Below are 15,849 nucleotides of genomic sequence, written 5' to 3' on the forward strand. Positions count from 1 at the left end.
ATTTCACCATGCGAATCTATCCAATATTTGTAAACTTTTCTCTTTTGGTAATAATTTATTTATTGAGTTGTGTAATATGTGTGAGGACTCGTAAATTTTTCTTATTTTTATATTATTTTATTTTATTTTCTCATATGCATTTTCTTCATTATATCTTATTATATTGATTTTTCCAGACATTTTATAAGTGAATAGAGTTTTTAAAACATTTTTCTGATATAAGTTAGTTCCTATTAAGTTTGGAGTGTATAGTGGACAGTGGACGTGGGACCCGCTAGTGCACTAAGTGAGAGAAATTCGGCCAATTAGGTTATATTTTGTATACAGGGATTAATTTACTAGGTATTAAGAGATAGTTAGAGGTTACTTAGTCGGATTAATTTTGGAGAGACAAAAGGATATGTTTTAACTCAAAAGGTGCTAGGTGTCGCGACATGGTTGGTTCTTGGATTTTAACCACTATTCACTAACTTTACTAAAACCCAAAATTGGCCAACAATCATCTTCATTCTTTGAGCATCTTGGTCGAGCTTCACAACAACAACAAAAAAAAAAGAAAGAAAGAAAGCCTTCACTTATTCCTTCAATTCCTTGCTTTGATCTTGTAAACCAATCGTTAAAACTTTGATTTGCTCCATAAAAACCTTTCTCTTGTTAGGATTAAGGAGAGTGGTGGAGTGGTTTGAGAAAAAAAGGTGTTAAGTTGCTTCTTTTCTTGAGTTTACAAGGTGAGTTGCTAAGAACTTCTTCCTTTAGTCTTGATAATGTTAAATTAGTGGCTTTAGTGGTTGAACATGTTGATTTATGGCGTGTTTATGGTTGGAAGTGAAGTTTTGATGGATTTTGATTTATTATTGCTATTTTTCTGTTTTATATGATAATCATGGTTTAGTCACGGATTGAGGGGGTTTGTTATAGTGTAAAATGGAGGTAATATATGTTGGATATGATTGGTTGCGGAAAAATTTCTGGTTGGTGCTGAAATTCCAGTTTAGGGATTGTAATTAACCTTGTTCTACCTGGTACTGTTTGACCTAGATAGAGGCTGAATTGGCCTTAGCATAAAACATGAAAGTTGTATATAATGATGTTTTATAGTTTCCTGCAAAATTTCAGCTCAATCGGAGTACTGTAGTATATGAAATGACCAAAATACCCTTAACTGCCACAACCCCTGATTCGCTGACAGTTTTCTGTTTGCGTAGAGATTCTGATTTTTGACCATGAAAATGCATTATTTGGTTTTAGAGGTCTTCATAAGGAATGTAGGTCTCTGTCTTAGCTTCGAAATGCCATAAAATTCGTCTTAATCCGATAAACGTAGCTTAAGTTACGATCGAAACATTAAGAGACGTCAAACCTGCCTGTTAGGTCTATTGTCTTTCAAATTGGTTTTCGGTTGCATTATTAAAATTGTGTTGTAATTGACTGTATATGAAGGGTATTGTGACCCTAATTAGATGTTTTTAATAGCTCGTGAATTATATTTGAGGTTGTGGTTGATTTGGGTTGAATTTGGTGATGAATTGTAGGGTGAAAAGTAAGAAAAACAAGGGGAAATGCTGTTAAAATTTTCGCAGGAACCCCGGAGCAGTTATGGGAAATCTGCAATAACTGGAAGTTGAAATATCAGAATTGAGTTCCGTTTATTGTGTTTTAAACTAGATTCATAGGGCTATGAACCATGTAAATTTCAGTCTCTGGTTTGGTCTGTGGGATTTATGGTGATTTTTCAAACTTAACCAAAATCGTATACCTGCTCTGCCTTTTTCTGGTTAAGACAGCAATTTGAGGCTGGAATTTGATTGGCTTGTGATCTGAATCTTCTAAATGTGTCTTCTGAGAAATTTTACCCCTTTGAGTCTATTTTCCAACGGTGTAAATTTTACCAATTTTGGACTTAAGAATCCTAAGATATGATTTTTCAATCAGGGGTGTGCAAAACTGGAAAAATTGTTTTCTTGGAATTATTCTCACTTTCAATTTCACCTTGAGATATGAGCTAGTACATCATTGTAAGTATGATTTTGAGAGGAGTGAGGGGTTTTTGGGTCGTGTATGTCCTTAGGACCAACCGTTTTCTTTTATTCTTAAGCCGTCTTTTATTTTTTTCGTACTAGTATATAATTTAGAGAGGTACCTGACTAGTAATCGAACCTCAGTTGTGCATCCTATTTATTCGGTTTTGGATGAGAAAATTTCAATTGCTTTACCTTTGTTATTCTTAGGGTTTCACGGTGATTAGGCCACTTTGGATGGAAATTTTTGGAAGTACATGTACTTGAACTGGTGAGTGTACCACTCCCCTCATTTGTTGCTTAACTTGATTTCTGCACTTGCAATCTGTGATCTGAATGATTGTACTATCTGTTTATTTTGTTTGAGACGAGGGTGTACTTTATCACACTCGTTCTCTTGTCTGTCTGTATATCTACTGTCTGTCTGTATGCCTCCTTACTGTGTATAATCTGTTATCTGTATCTGAGTTTGTTCGGACGTCGTTTGGAGGTTGGTATCCAACGACCTTTCTGTGACCTTTGAACTCAACACCTATGGCTAGTTACTCGAGTCGGGCCGACAAAGGCCTGGTCGATTAGATAACGAACCACGGTAGTCTGTTCTGGGAATCTTTGAGTATTGAGACTCTTGATTCCGGTAAACTCGAGTATTACCATTACTGTTCCTGTTCGGCGTTCGGGCCCGGTAGGGGTATGTTTGGTGGACGGGAAATTGGTGTAAAGCGGGGTCTACGGACATATTGGTTCTATTTACGTTGACGGAGAGTTAACGGGTTCGGACCAAGTACTGCAAATGGAAATCTGGCTCCTGAGAGCCACTTGTATCCTTTCTCTTTAAATCACTGTGTCTAATTGTTTTCCTTTATATCTGGTATATGTATCTGATTGGTTAAACATGAAAGGCCATGGTTTTACCCCTATATGTTTGGTAGCTCATTGAGCGCAAACTCACCCCTTTCTGTTACCTTTGTTTTCCTTATAGGGGACATACTTGGAAATCACGGTTTTGGAAGAAAATGGTCAAGCTAGTATATATGTCATGTTGTTAAATTCTTTTGGAAAACAAAGCCCTAATTGTATTGCGTGTAGTATGAATACCTCGGATTGCACTGCATGTTAATTTGTTCAAGACTCCAATGTAAATATATGTAGTTTCCGATTGTTTGTTTTCTTTGGATCCTATCGCGCGTACTATATTGGGTTTGTGTGTATCGACTCCGTAGTCCTGGCGAGATTTGGGCAGGCGGTCTGTCGAATCCTTTGGTTCGCCTTAAGGGGAGGTAGGGCTGTCACAATATGACCATCTAATTAATCGGTCCTAACTTGAATTTTATAGTCATGCTAACAAAATGCAGTTTAAATCTGAAATTTCTACTCGCCACCTTTAAGACAACAGTTGAATTTCTTGCCTTGTAATTGTTTTAAAATTTGAAAGTGTCAATCACTTATTTCTTTTTATCATAGTTTTCCCTTGTTTATTTTTTTGTCCAAATTTCATTCAATATAAACATTTAATAATGTTTAAGATTAAATGTCTTCATTGTTTTCCATTTTCGAGTAAATGAAAATGAACATGAATGAAAAACTAACAAATTTTTTTTAAATCCCTATATATATCTATTTAATTTCACTTGAACAGGATGTTTAGATGAAATCAAATAGAGATATATTACATGTTATTCGTATTGTTCAGATGAAATTAAATAGATATATACATGAGTTTAAAAAAAGTTATTCATACATATGATTAATGAGGGATGAAAAATTTATTTTGTAAAATGTGAGGGATAAAAAATTCATTTTGTGAAATATGAATGACGAAACAATTCATTTTGTGAAATGCGAGAGACTATGGATTAGATTATATAAATTTTAATTTGACAATTTTGGGCTTCAAAAATGATCATTTGCAAGGTACGTGGTGAGTTCCGACAAAAACCTAGTCAGAAATCTAGGTAGGGCCCAAATTTGACCAATGTGAATTTGTAAGAGATGTAAAAGTATATTTTAAAAGTGCAGGACGAAAAAGTTATTTTGTAAAATGTGAAGGATGTTTTGGACGATTTTTCCTATTTTATAGGTATAAATTTATAGAAATTATGATATATGTCATTACTATTTTTATTTTCAACTTCAGAGGAATGTTATTATCCTTACTCAAATTCTAAAACTTTTCCAAATATTGATGTCTAATAATACATAAAGTATTTATTACATGTTTTATATGATTAATTAGAAAGTACTAGTATTTTTAAAGTATTTTAAATTTTTAAAAAAATATGAAAATTTTTTTGAATACTACATACAAAGTCGTATTAAACAAACATAATATTAGTATATACTAATTAAAGGAAAGAATATTATGAAGGTAAAGAAATATGAGCCAAATGTGAACAATTAAGATGTGAGAGCCATCACGAATATAACCATATAAGGAAAGGACAAAGAAAAGAAATAAAACGTTGGAAAAGGCAAAATGCAACGCTACCAAAAGTTCAAAAGAGTTTGGCGTGATCAACCCTAGTTTATGGAGGCATAACTATTTATCCGTCCAACTACTATGCTATTGGGTCAATTATGTAACACAGTGAAGGAAAAGCTACATGTGCACACAAAAAATAAGTAATTTTTTCTTTAACCTCATATATGTACATTTCAACGAGTGTTGCACATGTATTTATAATTGATGTACATGTGCTTCAATGCACGTCTCCACATACTGATTCGACAAATGAATTGGATTGAAGAATTGACTAGGCATCAAATTCAAGGATGGTGGGTGCATAGTTTGCAAGTTTCCATATTAAAGTCATGTCAAGATGCTTTGTATGTGTGTGTGTGTGTTCTTTTTTAAGATTCTTTGTGTTTACGTTATTAATGAACTGAAATTAGAAAGATAGAAAAAAAATAAAGAATTGAAATTCAACTAACCAACCATTGCATTAGACCGGGTGTTTAAATCTCTAATGTCTAGTGCATTACACAAGAAGTATAGTTTGTTATGTTTCTCTTTTAAAAAAATTTGAAGAGTGTAGTAGTGTACTTATCTAGTCTGGTGATTCACCCGCAACTCTCGTGTAAACCTCTTTAGATTACCTCTCTCCCATAGAGTAGGAGTAGGTTAAATAATTGTCATTCTACATAAAAAAGAGAAATTCAACTGACTAAAGACTTCTCCTCTTCCATAAAATAGGAGTAGGCTAGATAATTGTCATTGCAGATAAAAAAAAAAAAAATTCAACTAACCAGTATACGCAAGACTTGCATAATTTCTGTTTAGCTTTCAAGAAGAAGTATGCCAAGTACTAATGCTTAGGAGATTGGTAGTTTAATTAACTCCTCACTCAAGTATATCTTTTAAAAAAAGATAAGAAGTATGGTATTTTTAGCTAGAATTAAATATTTCCAATTTCATGATTAGTAACTTAATCTAATTTTGATCTTTTGGTTTTGTATTAGTATTTCTACAAAGGCAATGACACTTTTCGTATAGTGTGACGCCCTTTGCAAAACATTTTCCAAACATCAATCTTTTTTATTATCCAAAAAAGCATCAATATTCTTTTATGTTTATTGCGTGTGTGTGTGTGTGAACAAACCTTAAATTCCTTCTACTTTTTCGCTTTGCAGTAAAGTATGGAATAATTTCAATGTCCTTAATATTGGTCTCCATTTGGAGTTTACTACCCACCTATAAATCACTTTTTGAACGTGATGCCTAACAAGTCATACCCGAAATCGCAAACTTTCTTGATCATTTTTGGCTTTTTTCTACAATTATTAAATAAGGTGCCTTAAAGTAAACAACAGTACCCTTTGTTAGTGGTTGATCCGTCATTATCATTTACCAACATTTGTCGACAACTAGTGCTTTAGTACTTCATGCATAATCTACCCTTCAATGCTGATTATGAAGTAGTAATTAATCTTATTTCAAACAGGATGTCTGCTTTTCTTCTTACCCTACATTAAAAATGTTTGTCTTTTTTAGTCAACATACTAACTCATAATTTCCACTAATAGAAAGATCATGTAATGTGTCTAATTTTGTAAGCTAGATATCGGAATAATTGTTAGTTTTACTTGGGAGGTTAAGTTAATTAAGATAGTGGAACCAAATGTTTTTAAATTTCCTTATTGAACCATTATCTTGTTTCAATCAAATAGGAAATGAATTCAAATAAAAAAAGAAAAGAAAAAAGAAAGTTAATTTTAAAATATTGCTCTATGTTATCAAAAGTTGCAATGAGCTTGCAAAGATTATTTTATCAATGTACCCTTCAAATGGTTAAGGCACCATATTAGCCCCTCCATCCAAAAATTATCAATTATCTAAGGTCAAATGGGCTCCACAAAATCGAAAGGCACATCAATAAAAATTTCCATCTTTTTACATGCGGTTTTTAACTTTGAGAATGGTAGATTCTCCTTTGGCCAATTTAGACATTCACTTCCTCTTTTCCTGCAACTTGCTTTCCAACATCAAACCCCCAATGTCCCTATTACATGAGAAACCAACATAGGGTGACACTCAATTACACTGCAGGTGCAGTACTGTCAATGAGGTTGAGCCAATCCAAACTCATTCTGATTTTGCCTAAAAAGTTTATATTATAAGAAAATTCTAGAGTTTTTTTAGGATATTATTATCTCAATTGTATCTCTCAATGAAAATAATAGTTTGAATTTCAAATCTGTAAAGTTACTAAAATCTAATGGCTAATAACAATTTTTTTTTTTTACGATCCAACAGTGATTGAAATTGAGGGGATGATACCAAAAAAATAAAAATAAAAATAAAAACTGCAGAATCTTCCTTAAGATGTTTCCTGATGGAACCCTTACACTTCAATCAAACGCAACGCATGATAAGGACATATATGTCATTTCATGTTCTTTAAAAGTAACAAGAATCAATGATAATGTAGGACAAAAAGGTCAATTTACTGTCAAGAGACCGTCATCCTGATCTAGAACAAATCATTAGAGTTTAGAGATATCTTAGTCTCAGTGACGCATACAACGTTTTGTTTTAAGATCAGCAGATCTAATACACCTTTTCAAGAAGGGATAATTTGAGAAACCTGCTCTAAGGCTTTTGATAAGTTCACTTAGTATGCTTTAAGTTTCAAAATTTACACTTACTTCCCTTGTTCATTTAAAATAACAATAATAACCTTAATATTTTAATAAAACCCCTTTGTTGCCATGTTTATACAAGGGACAAATTTTATAGCTTTTTTTTTCACATTCATTTCTCTTATATTTCATTAGAAATATAGACGAGTTATGAATGTTGTGTTTAACCTTTATCTCGATCAAATGTCAAACTAATAATATTTTTTTGATAACTTTTAATATTATCTAATTTTTTTGTATCAAAATCAAGAATAAATAAAAATAACTAAAAACAAATAGTTTAAAATCACTAAAATATGGTAGTTCCGTCACTAAACTAGTCCAAAAACTTTTCTTACAAAAATAGCCCATAAATTAAAAAAAAAAAAGATAACACTTTTTCTCTATCTTAAAAATATCTATATCTCTAATAAAGCAATATGAAAAGTAACCTATTATAACAAAAGATTTATTGTTATAGTTAATTATCAAGTAACAAATATTGGCATGAAAACTTGACACTCATGCCTTTTATAATTGTACTAAATTACTTTACAATTGTTTAAAAGAATAAAATAAATTTTTTAGGATAAGGAAATTTTAGGATATTCATTAAATTTTGACCTATTTTAAGGTTTGGCTATTAAAGTGATTAAAGGAGGTAGGTGTAATGTTCAAAACTTTTGAAGGAACTAAGTGAAATAGTTATAAACCTCGGAGGAGGTTTCTTTTTTTTTCAACAATCGGAATTGCTAGAACTAACACAACAAAGTTAGATTAACACTTAGAGGTAATCAAAATTTTGGTGCAAAGCACAATCTAAGGTGAAACTCACAAACTAACACCATCTAGTCAATTGGTAATTGGAAGTGCGGCTGAGAACCTTAAACCAAAGTAACTACCCACAATCTTTCGGAGGAGGTTTCTGAAATTATCCCATTCAATAAATCCATCGCTTGTCACAGAAGCAACGCACCATCTTGGCGTGTGATCACGCCTTCATTTAATTGGAAGAGACCACAAACAGCAACACTTGAACCAATGACGCGGCAGCTGTTGGTTTGTTTAGCTCCTGCACGCTCTAAAATAGGCCGGTGAAGCTAAATAGGCTGGTTGGAAAGAAAGAGACAAAACTGGTCCAACCAACCATACAGCAGCAGGTCACATGAGATTAAGCTTGTGTATTACCTGTCGCACGTGAATTGCCAGCATAAGTCCAAATCTTCGATGGAATAATTTTCGCTCCGTTTCACTACAATTTGTTGGGAAAAAAAAAAGAAAGTTTTTGCGTTTTTTTTTAAAATATATTCGTTTCTGTTTCTGGGTAGTGACTAGTGATTAAATTGGTTAGGTTTAACCATGATATGATGATGATCTGATGTTCCACCTTTTCAAAAATCTTTTCTTGGTTGAACGGTAAGCATCTCATCTTATATTTGATTGAGGTTTCTTACAATGTTCATGTCAAGTTTAGTGAAGATGCAATAAAATAGCAGCTAGAATAAGCCTCAGCAGCTAATCAGCTATGTCTTACCAAATTATAAATTTGAAATGCAAAATCAAGAGGCATTTTTGGCAAAAAAATCGCACGAACAATTTGTATTTGATAGCTGGAATTGGAACAGGAATAATCAGGAATAGAATGGAAAAGAATTTTTGACACATCTTTCCAAGCTTTTTGGTTAATTAAAAACCAATATGAGCATTGATGGACTTTACCGTTGTGAAAGTATAGATGGACTTTGGTATGAATATACAAATTAGTGTTGTGATGAATTAGTGCTTAAGGCACACCTGATGCGTGTGCAATTCAGATGCTTTTTTACGAATTAATTTTATATAAAATTTTCATTACTAAAGTAAACTATGGTGTTTTAACCTTTTTTCCCGTCAGATGATGGTTTCGGTAGTTACAATGCTTAGAGAGTTAGAGGCCGTCATTTTGTCTAAATGTGTTTAAATTAATTATGGTTAAAAATAGTTATCGGTAGTTATTTTAGCAATTTGTATTTAGGTAATAAAGCAACAAGTGATTTTAATGAGGGTAAAAGTGAAAATATATAAAATGACAAAAAAAAAAAAGTTTACTCCAAACCCTCTACTCTTCCTTTATACACAGCATAGATATTATTTTTCTGTGTTTTCTTCTCCTTCTTCAATTTTACTATGACCACAATTCGGATTCTCGTTGGAGCAAGCAATTGATGCTTCTGTTTGAATGGCATGTTTTGGAAGAAATCGCAACATTTCTTTTAAAAACATTCTTGAATAGTTTTGAAAACGATATTTAATTAGCTACCCAATTGAAGCCAGAACACAATCTGCACAAGCAACAAAGATTATAGAAATGTCCCCGCGAACATTTTTGTTTTTGGGTGTTTTAGAAAGACATTTTTTTTAAGAAAGAAAACAGTGGATTTGTTCGGATTGAGGTTTTTTTTTTCCAAAAAAATTATTCATTCATCTTAAGCACGACAGAGTTGTCTACCACCTTTTTATTTTTTAAATCGTATTTTTATCTTATATATATAATATCTCAAAAAGTATTACAGTATTATTTTTAAAAAATCTTCCAAAAATTCTTCAGTCCAAACAGCTCTGGAATCTATATTAACTTGTTAAAAAATACATTAAAAAACCAATAATTTTACGAGGGCAAATTTCATATATGCCTCCCGTGGAATTTAAGTGAAAAAATAGAAGAAAATGCACTTCACTAACATGGATTTCACCATGCGTTCTAATTGTGTGACTGGTTACTTGATTCTGATCATGGGAAGCCTGCCTTAGTAACATTCTTCTTCCAAAAATGCCCTAAATGAACAGTTGCAATATATGAAAACAGGCTCAAAATAAATGAGAAGAAAAATGTTCCAAACATTTTTGTAGATTGTAAACATTTATTTGGGGACATATTCGAAACGAAAACGTTACTAAAATCTTATATCACTAGAATCAAGTAACCATTAACCAGACATACTACTCCCTCCGTCCCACTTTGATAGTCCTGTATTCCTTTTTCATCTGTCCTAAATTGTAATCCACTTTCCAATTGAAAAATGTAGTTGTATTTTAATTTTCCTAAAAGACCCTTATTCAATGTAAGTAGTTGTTACTATGAACCTACCTCACTTAATGAGAGTTGATTCTTTTTTTACCATCAATTCAAATTCCCATAAAGTTGTACCATATTTAATGTGAGGGTATTTTAGGAAAATAGCAATCTAAATTTACTTTTCCAATAAAAGTAACTATTTTTTCTTAAACTGTGTGAAAAAAGAAACAGAACTATCAAAGTGGGACGGAGGGAGTATTAGAACACATTTGGTGAAATCTATGTTAGACTTGTTAGTGAAGTGTCTTTTCATCAATTTTCCACTTAAATTCACTGTACAAGGGATGTATGTGGATATTTTTGAATCACAAGAAGGATATTTAATTACATTTAACTCTCTTGAGGTTTGGCCAATTTACTAATCAAACCCCAAGGTTTGAAAATATTACAAAAAAGGACCCCTACTCTGCAAATTCTGTTGCAAGTTGCCTCCTGTTGTTAGTGCATTAACGTTGACTGTTATGTGGAGCCAAAAAAAAAAGGTTGACCGTTATATTGTTGTTAACGTCCAGGTGAGTTTCTTTTTTAATTTCCCAAAAAACCCATAAATATCCTGAACCCTTCAAAGCCATTCAGAGGCGTTTTGAAACTCTCCATCTTCTACCAGATGCCGAGAGGCACAGGCGCCGATCTACCCTATGAGTGATGCGGGCACGTGCCCCCGGCGGCCATAGCAAGATGCTAGTTTTGTATAGAAGTGGCAATTTGGATTGAAATCCATTTATCCATCCATATAATCCATAATTAAATGGATAATGGATTTTTGTAGATACCCTACATACAGTCTATGCAGGACTTCTATTGTTTGGGCTAGTTTGCAATATATGGCTACTCTGTAATATGTAATATATATATATATATACATATATATATATATAATAATTTCAGATAGTTTTTTAGTGAAATGAAGGTTCATTTTGCTTGAATTTACATCCGTGGTATTTTGTGGCTTGAATTTACAAGAAATGGTAATACAAAAAAAAAGTAACAAGAATATTTAGATGGATTATAAATGGATAATTGGTTTTTATTTAATCCATTTAGATCCATCCATTTAGATCCATTTATTAAATGGATCTAAATGGATTGGATAAATTTCATCCACCATCCATTAAGTCAAAACCAATTATGAACTATTTATCCATATTGCCACCTCTAGTTTTGTATATGTAAATGTTTAAAGAATTTTTTTTTAATCCCATTAATACATAAATGTGCCCCCACTAACCCAAGAAATTTGTTCATTTAAGGAACAAAGTTTTAAAAAATTTTGTTTTTATCCGCACTAGTTTGTTAAAATCAACTTGGGCAGTGTTTGGATTGCAATTTTCTACCAAAATTTTTTTATACTTTTCATAAACACGTTTTTTAATTATTTTTTAACTTTACATACATTAAATCATTACCATATATATATATTTATAAAAAACTCCAGAATAACAATAGATAGTAAAAGGAATAAAGAATAAACATAACAAACATAATAAGTAATTCTATGATTGTGACTACAAGTACTGATACAATAATGTTTTAAAGAGTTGTAACCTGGGAATGTGTTTGTTACGCTAAGAACTTTTGTACTTTTATTTATATGGCATTAAAAGGATTCTTGCACTTTTTTAGGGAAAATTACATGTAACCCCCTGTGGTTTCATCTGTTACCATATGACCCCCTATCATTTCAAAATATCCATTTCACTCCCCTATGATTTTATATAAAGTGAAAATTTGATGAAATATAACTATGTAATGTCATTAGTTGAAATACCAATAGTGCCCTTACTTAAATGCTCAATTAATAACGGCTTAACCACCATGTATAAAAGTATAAGGAGATTACGTGAATAAATACAAAAATTACAGGAGAATAAAGTGGATATTTATGCAAATTATAAGGGGGTTACATGGATAATAAAATTTTATTACATGCACTCTTAAAGCGTGTTTAGTATAAAAATCGTAAGTAATTGTGTGTTCCGTTCATTTTTCATTTTATATAAAATTACAAGGGGGTTATGTAGCTATTTTAAAACTTTAGGAGGGTTATTTGGTATTCTGTAAAGTCACAAGGGATAATAAGCAATTTATCATTTTTTTATTATTTAGTAAATGCATATGTTGCTATTTAATTAGTGAATGTTATCATCATTATTAAGTACTTCTTACAAAACTATATATTATTTTTCTATCATTTGTGCCCCGCCTGGAAAGTTGTCATAGCTCCGCCACTAGACACCGGTGCTGTGCAAGGTGTGATACACGTTAGTTGAGGAAGCTCTGAAGTTGGACAAGAATTGACAGAAGTAATCATAGCAGATAAGGAAACAGATTTTGGGCAAAACAGTTGTTTGATGAACTAACCGACAATATCGAAGATTATGAGAGTGCTGCCATGGTGGAGTACTTCTTGGTGTTCTGGCGTTTCTTCTTTTCCGAAAGGGGGAAAAAAAATTTACGCAGAAAGTGTTGTTTTTTCCTTCCATTCTTTTTGATCTTGTTCTAGTATATTTGGCTTTTTCTTTTACATTTTTGCTTCCTTGATTCGATTTTCCTTTTCAGATAAATTTTCAGATTCCTTTCCTTTTCTATGCGATTATTTTTCAAATTGTCATAGAACATTATAATTCTTTCCAGAAAAATAAAAAGCCTATGAAAGCGTAAGTAAAGGATCAATAATGAAGACTGAAGCTCAAAGGGATATTAGATCTTATTTCTTTGCAAATTTGGTTGTCAGTCCCTCTCATCAATCCCAAGTGCATCACGTTATAGTTGGTTGATTATTTTTTTGCTTTACGTTTTGTTTCTTAATTTTACGAACTTTTTCCTCTATATCTTCTTCATCTCCCATATAATGGTCCTAGCATGTAGCAGCAGGTCACATGAGATCAAGCTTGTGGGATTACCTGTCGCATGTGAATTGCCAGCCCAAGTCCAAATCTTTGATGGAATAATTCAAACTTCTTTAACTTTAATCATAAAAAGGAGAAATTCTTTAATGTTTCTTTTTTTTTAAAAAAAAAATTCTTTCTTTCTGTTATTAGGTAGTGAATAACTTTGGTTAGATTTACCATGCTATGATGATGATTTGATGTTACATCTTCTCAAAATCTTGTCTTTGGTTGAAGTTTAAGCATCTCAGGCTCTCAGTTTCTGTGTGCATAAATTTTCTTACAAGATTGATGTTAAGTTTAGTGAAAATTCAGTACAATGTGCAACAACTAGAATTGACCCGCCTATAGCAACATCCGACCAAATTGTAAATTTTATTTTTTTAAACATGAAATTACAAACTTGAATTACATGATTAAAAGACATTTTTGTTTGTATCTAGGAACAGGAACTTGGAGGAGGGATGAGTTGGGTGGTTTAAGAGGAGGGAGTATAAGTGAGAAATTTTGAATTCGAGTTCTCCTACTAAAAAAATGGAACTTGAACGGAAATTATGCAATATTTTGGAACTTGAACCATTAATTGAATCGGTAAGGTGTTCGGATCGAAATTTAATCGGTCAAACCGGTTCAACCTTAGTACAATGAATTTTTTTTAAAAATAATTTATATAAATATATATGCATAAAATAAGACATACAATGAACTAATTTAAGACTTTATATGATGAAAAATTTAATATTTTCAAAGGACTTGGATTTTCACAAATAAATTTTTTAAATTATAAGTTGAAACAAATAAATTTTATCTCAACCTAAATTGTATTTACCAAAAAAAATCTTAAATCCAACCCAAAAATACCACAATATTATGAAATTATACAAAATTCATGTTTATAGGAATTAGACATTGCGAGTTTAAATTTTAATTCACGTTTTTGAGATTTAGAGATTGCAACTTATAAAAAAAAGAAGTTTGGAGTTTGGAGAAAGTCAAGAAAATAGAAAATAGAGATACAAACTTGATAAGAAGCAAAAAAATGAGAAGAAAGTGAGTGGATGTGACATTTAATAATTAGTCTTTAAGATTAAGAAAAACCTATTTTTTAAATTTTTTTTAATTTAATAGAGAAAAACAAAAAAAAAATTCTGGTTCAACGGTTCAATCCGATTCTTACGGTTCGAATGGTTCGATTCGATTTTTAAGTCCAATCAACCGAAAGTATGCATCGGATCAGAGCTATGACCAATTTATGATCTGACCGGTCGAACCGAGCGATCCAGTCTGGTTTTTAGAAGGCAGCAATAATGAAGGTAGCATGAGAAGTTTGTGTAGAAATGGGCTAATGAAGTGAATACGACAAACCACGACGAATACACTTGAGAATGAGCTATTTGCTTATCTTGTCCCTAACATAGATAAGATTAACATCGAGCTTAATATAACAATTATTATTTGCACAAAGTTTATGTACTGATAAAAGATGTTTGCTTAAATTGGGAACCAAAAGAATGTTTTTGAGATAGAGAAGACAAGCAGAAGTTTATAAAGTACTATGACCAATATGGGAGACAGAAAGTAGATTACCGTCACCAACCATAACTTGGGAATTACCATAATAAGATGTAGACGAAGAAGGATGAGTAGCATCAATAGATGATGCCGCAAAATGTGGATACGAAGTTGTAATGGATATCTCCTCCAAATTGAGTACATCAAAAGAGTTTGAAATGGTATTGGCCATGAATGAATGATTAAAATGATCAATACATTCAAGTGTAGTATGATTAAAGTGACTACAAATTTGGCAAATTGATGGTAGCAGGAAACCAATTGAGCTAGCTCAGTTGGTGGAGGGACAAGACTTATAGCTCCTTGGGTGTAACTAGGTGGTTCAATACCTCTTGATTGTATTTAGAATTCAAGATTTCCTGGAATACAACCAGCGGGTGCATGATACACTTGTTTTGGTCTAGGGGCAGTTTAGTCCTCTTTGAGTCCTCCTCTGCTTAGTGTAGAGTAGGAGAGAGAATGAAATTTATCATGTCGGCAAAAAAGATAGCAACAGAAATAGTATAGGATGAAACTAGTGTTAGAGTAAGTGTGGGAACTTGACCAAGTATACTAGTAGAAATAGGTTGAAAAGATGTAATAAATGGTTGTTGGAAAGAGAATCTTGGATAGAGAAATCACGACCATCCCCTTTAGAGTTAGATAGTCCACAACCACGATTGTTAGTATTGAATCCACGAAGCAATTGGAATTTGAATTAGAATGGGTAGAATTTGACATTGATTGATTAGTTTTCAATAAGGTTACGGAGTTTGAGGGAATGATCGTTGGAAAACGAATCTTGGATAGGGAAATCACGACCACCCTCTCTAAAGTTTGATCATCCACAACCATGATTGTCATTATTGAATCCACGACTGCAATTGGAGTTTGAATTAGAATAGGCAGAATTTGACAATAATTGAGTAGTTTTCAGTAGTTTGAGTGAACCATGTGAGGAAACAATCTTAATATTTTCGTCTTCAATAAGCAAAAGTGGTTGATGAGCAACAAAATCGAAAAAGGGCAATTCAAAAAGAAAGGTATGGTAAGATATCGGTAGACCTTGTAATGTTTGGGGTGACAAGATCTTCATTGGAGATGGACTTGCCAATGGTAGAAAGAGATGTAATGATACTAGACCAAGAGTTATTCTTTG

The 15,849-nt window shown here is 32.2% G+C and overlaps 1 long non-coding RNA gene across 1 annotated transcript; it reads left to right on the top strand.

Moving 5' to 3' along the window:
• Positions 1-533: 533 nt before the first annotated feature.
• On the top strand, positions 534-3,198 carry LOC113692605 (uncharacterized). The gene is made up of 3 exons (XR_003448998.2): positions 534-728; positions 2,229-2,289; positions 3,001-3,198. It is a non-coding gene; the product is annotated as an uncharacterized lncRNA (long non-coding RNA).
• The last annotated feature ends 12,651 nt before the right edge of the window (positions 3,199-15,849 follow it).

Source organism: Coffea arabica, chromosome 6c, assembly GCF_036785885.1.
Source record: "Coffea arabica cultivar ET-39 chromosome 6c, Coffea Arabica ET-39 HiFi, whole genome shotgun sequence".
NCBI lineage: Eukaryota > Viridiplantae > Streptophyta > Magnoliopsida > Gentianales > Rubiaceae > Coffea > Coffea arabica.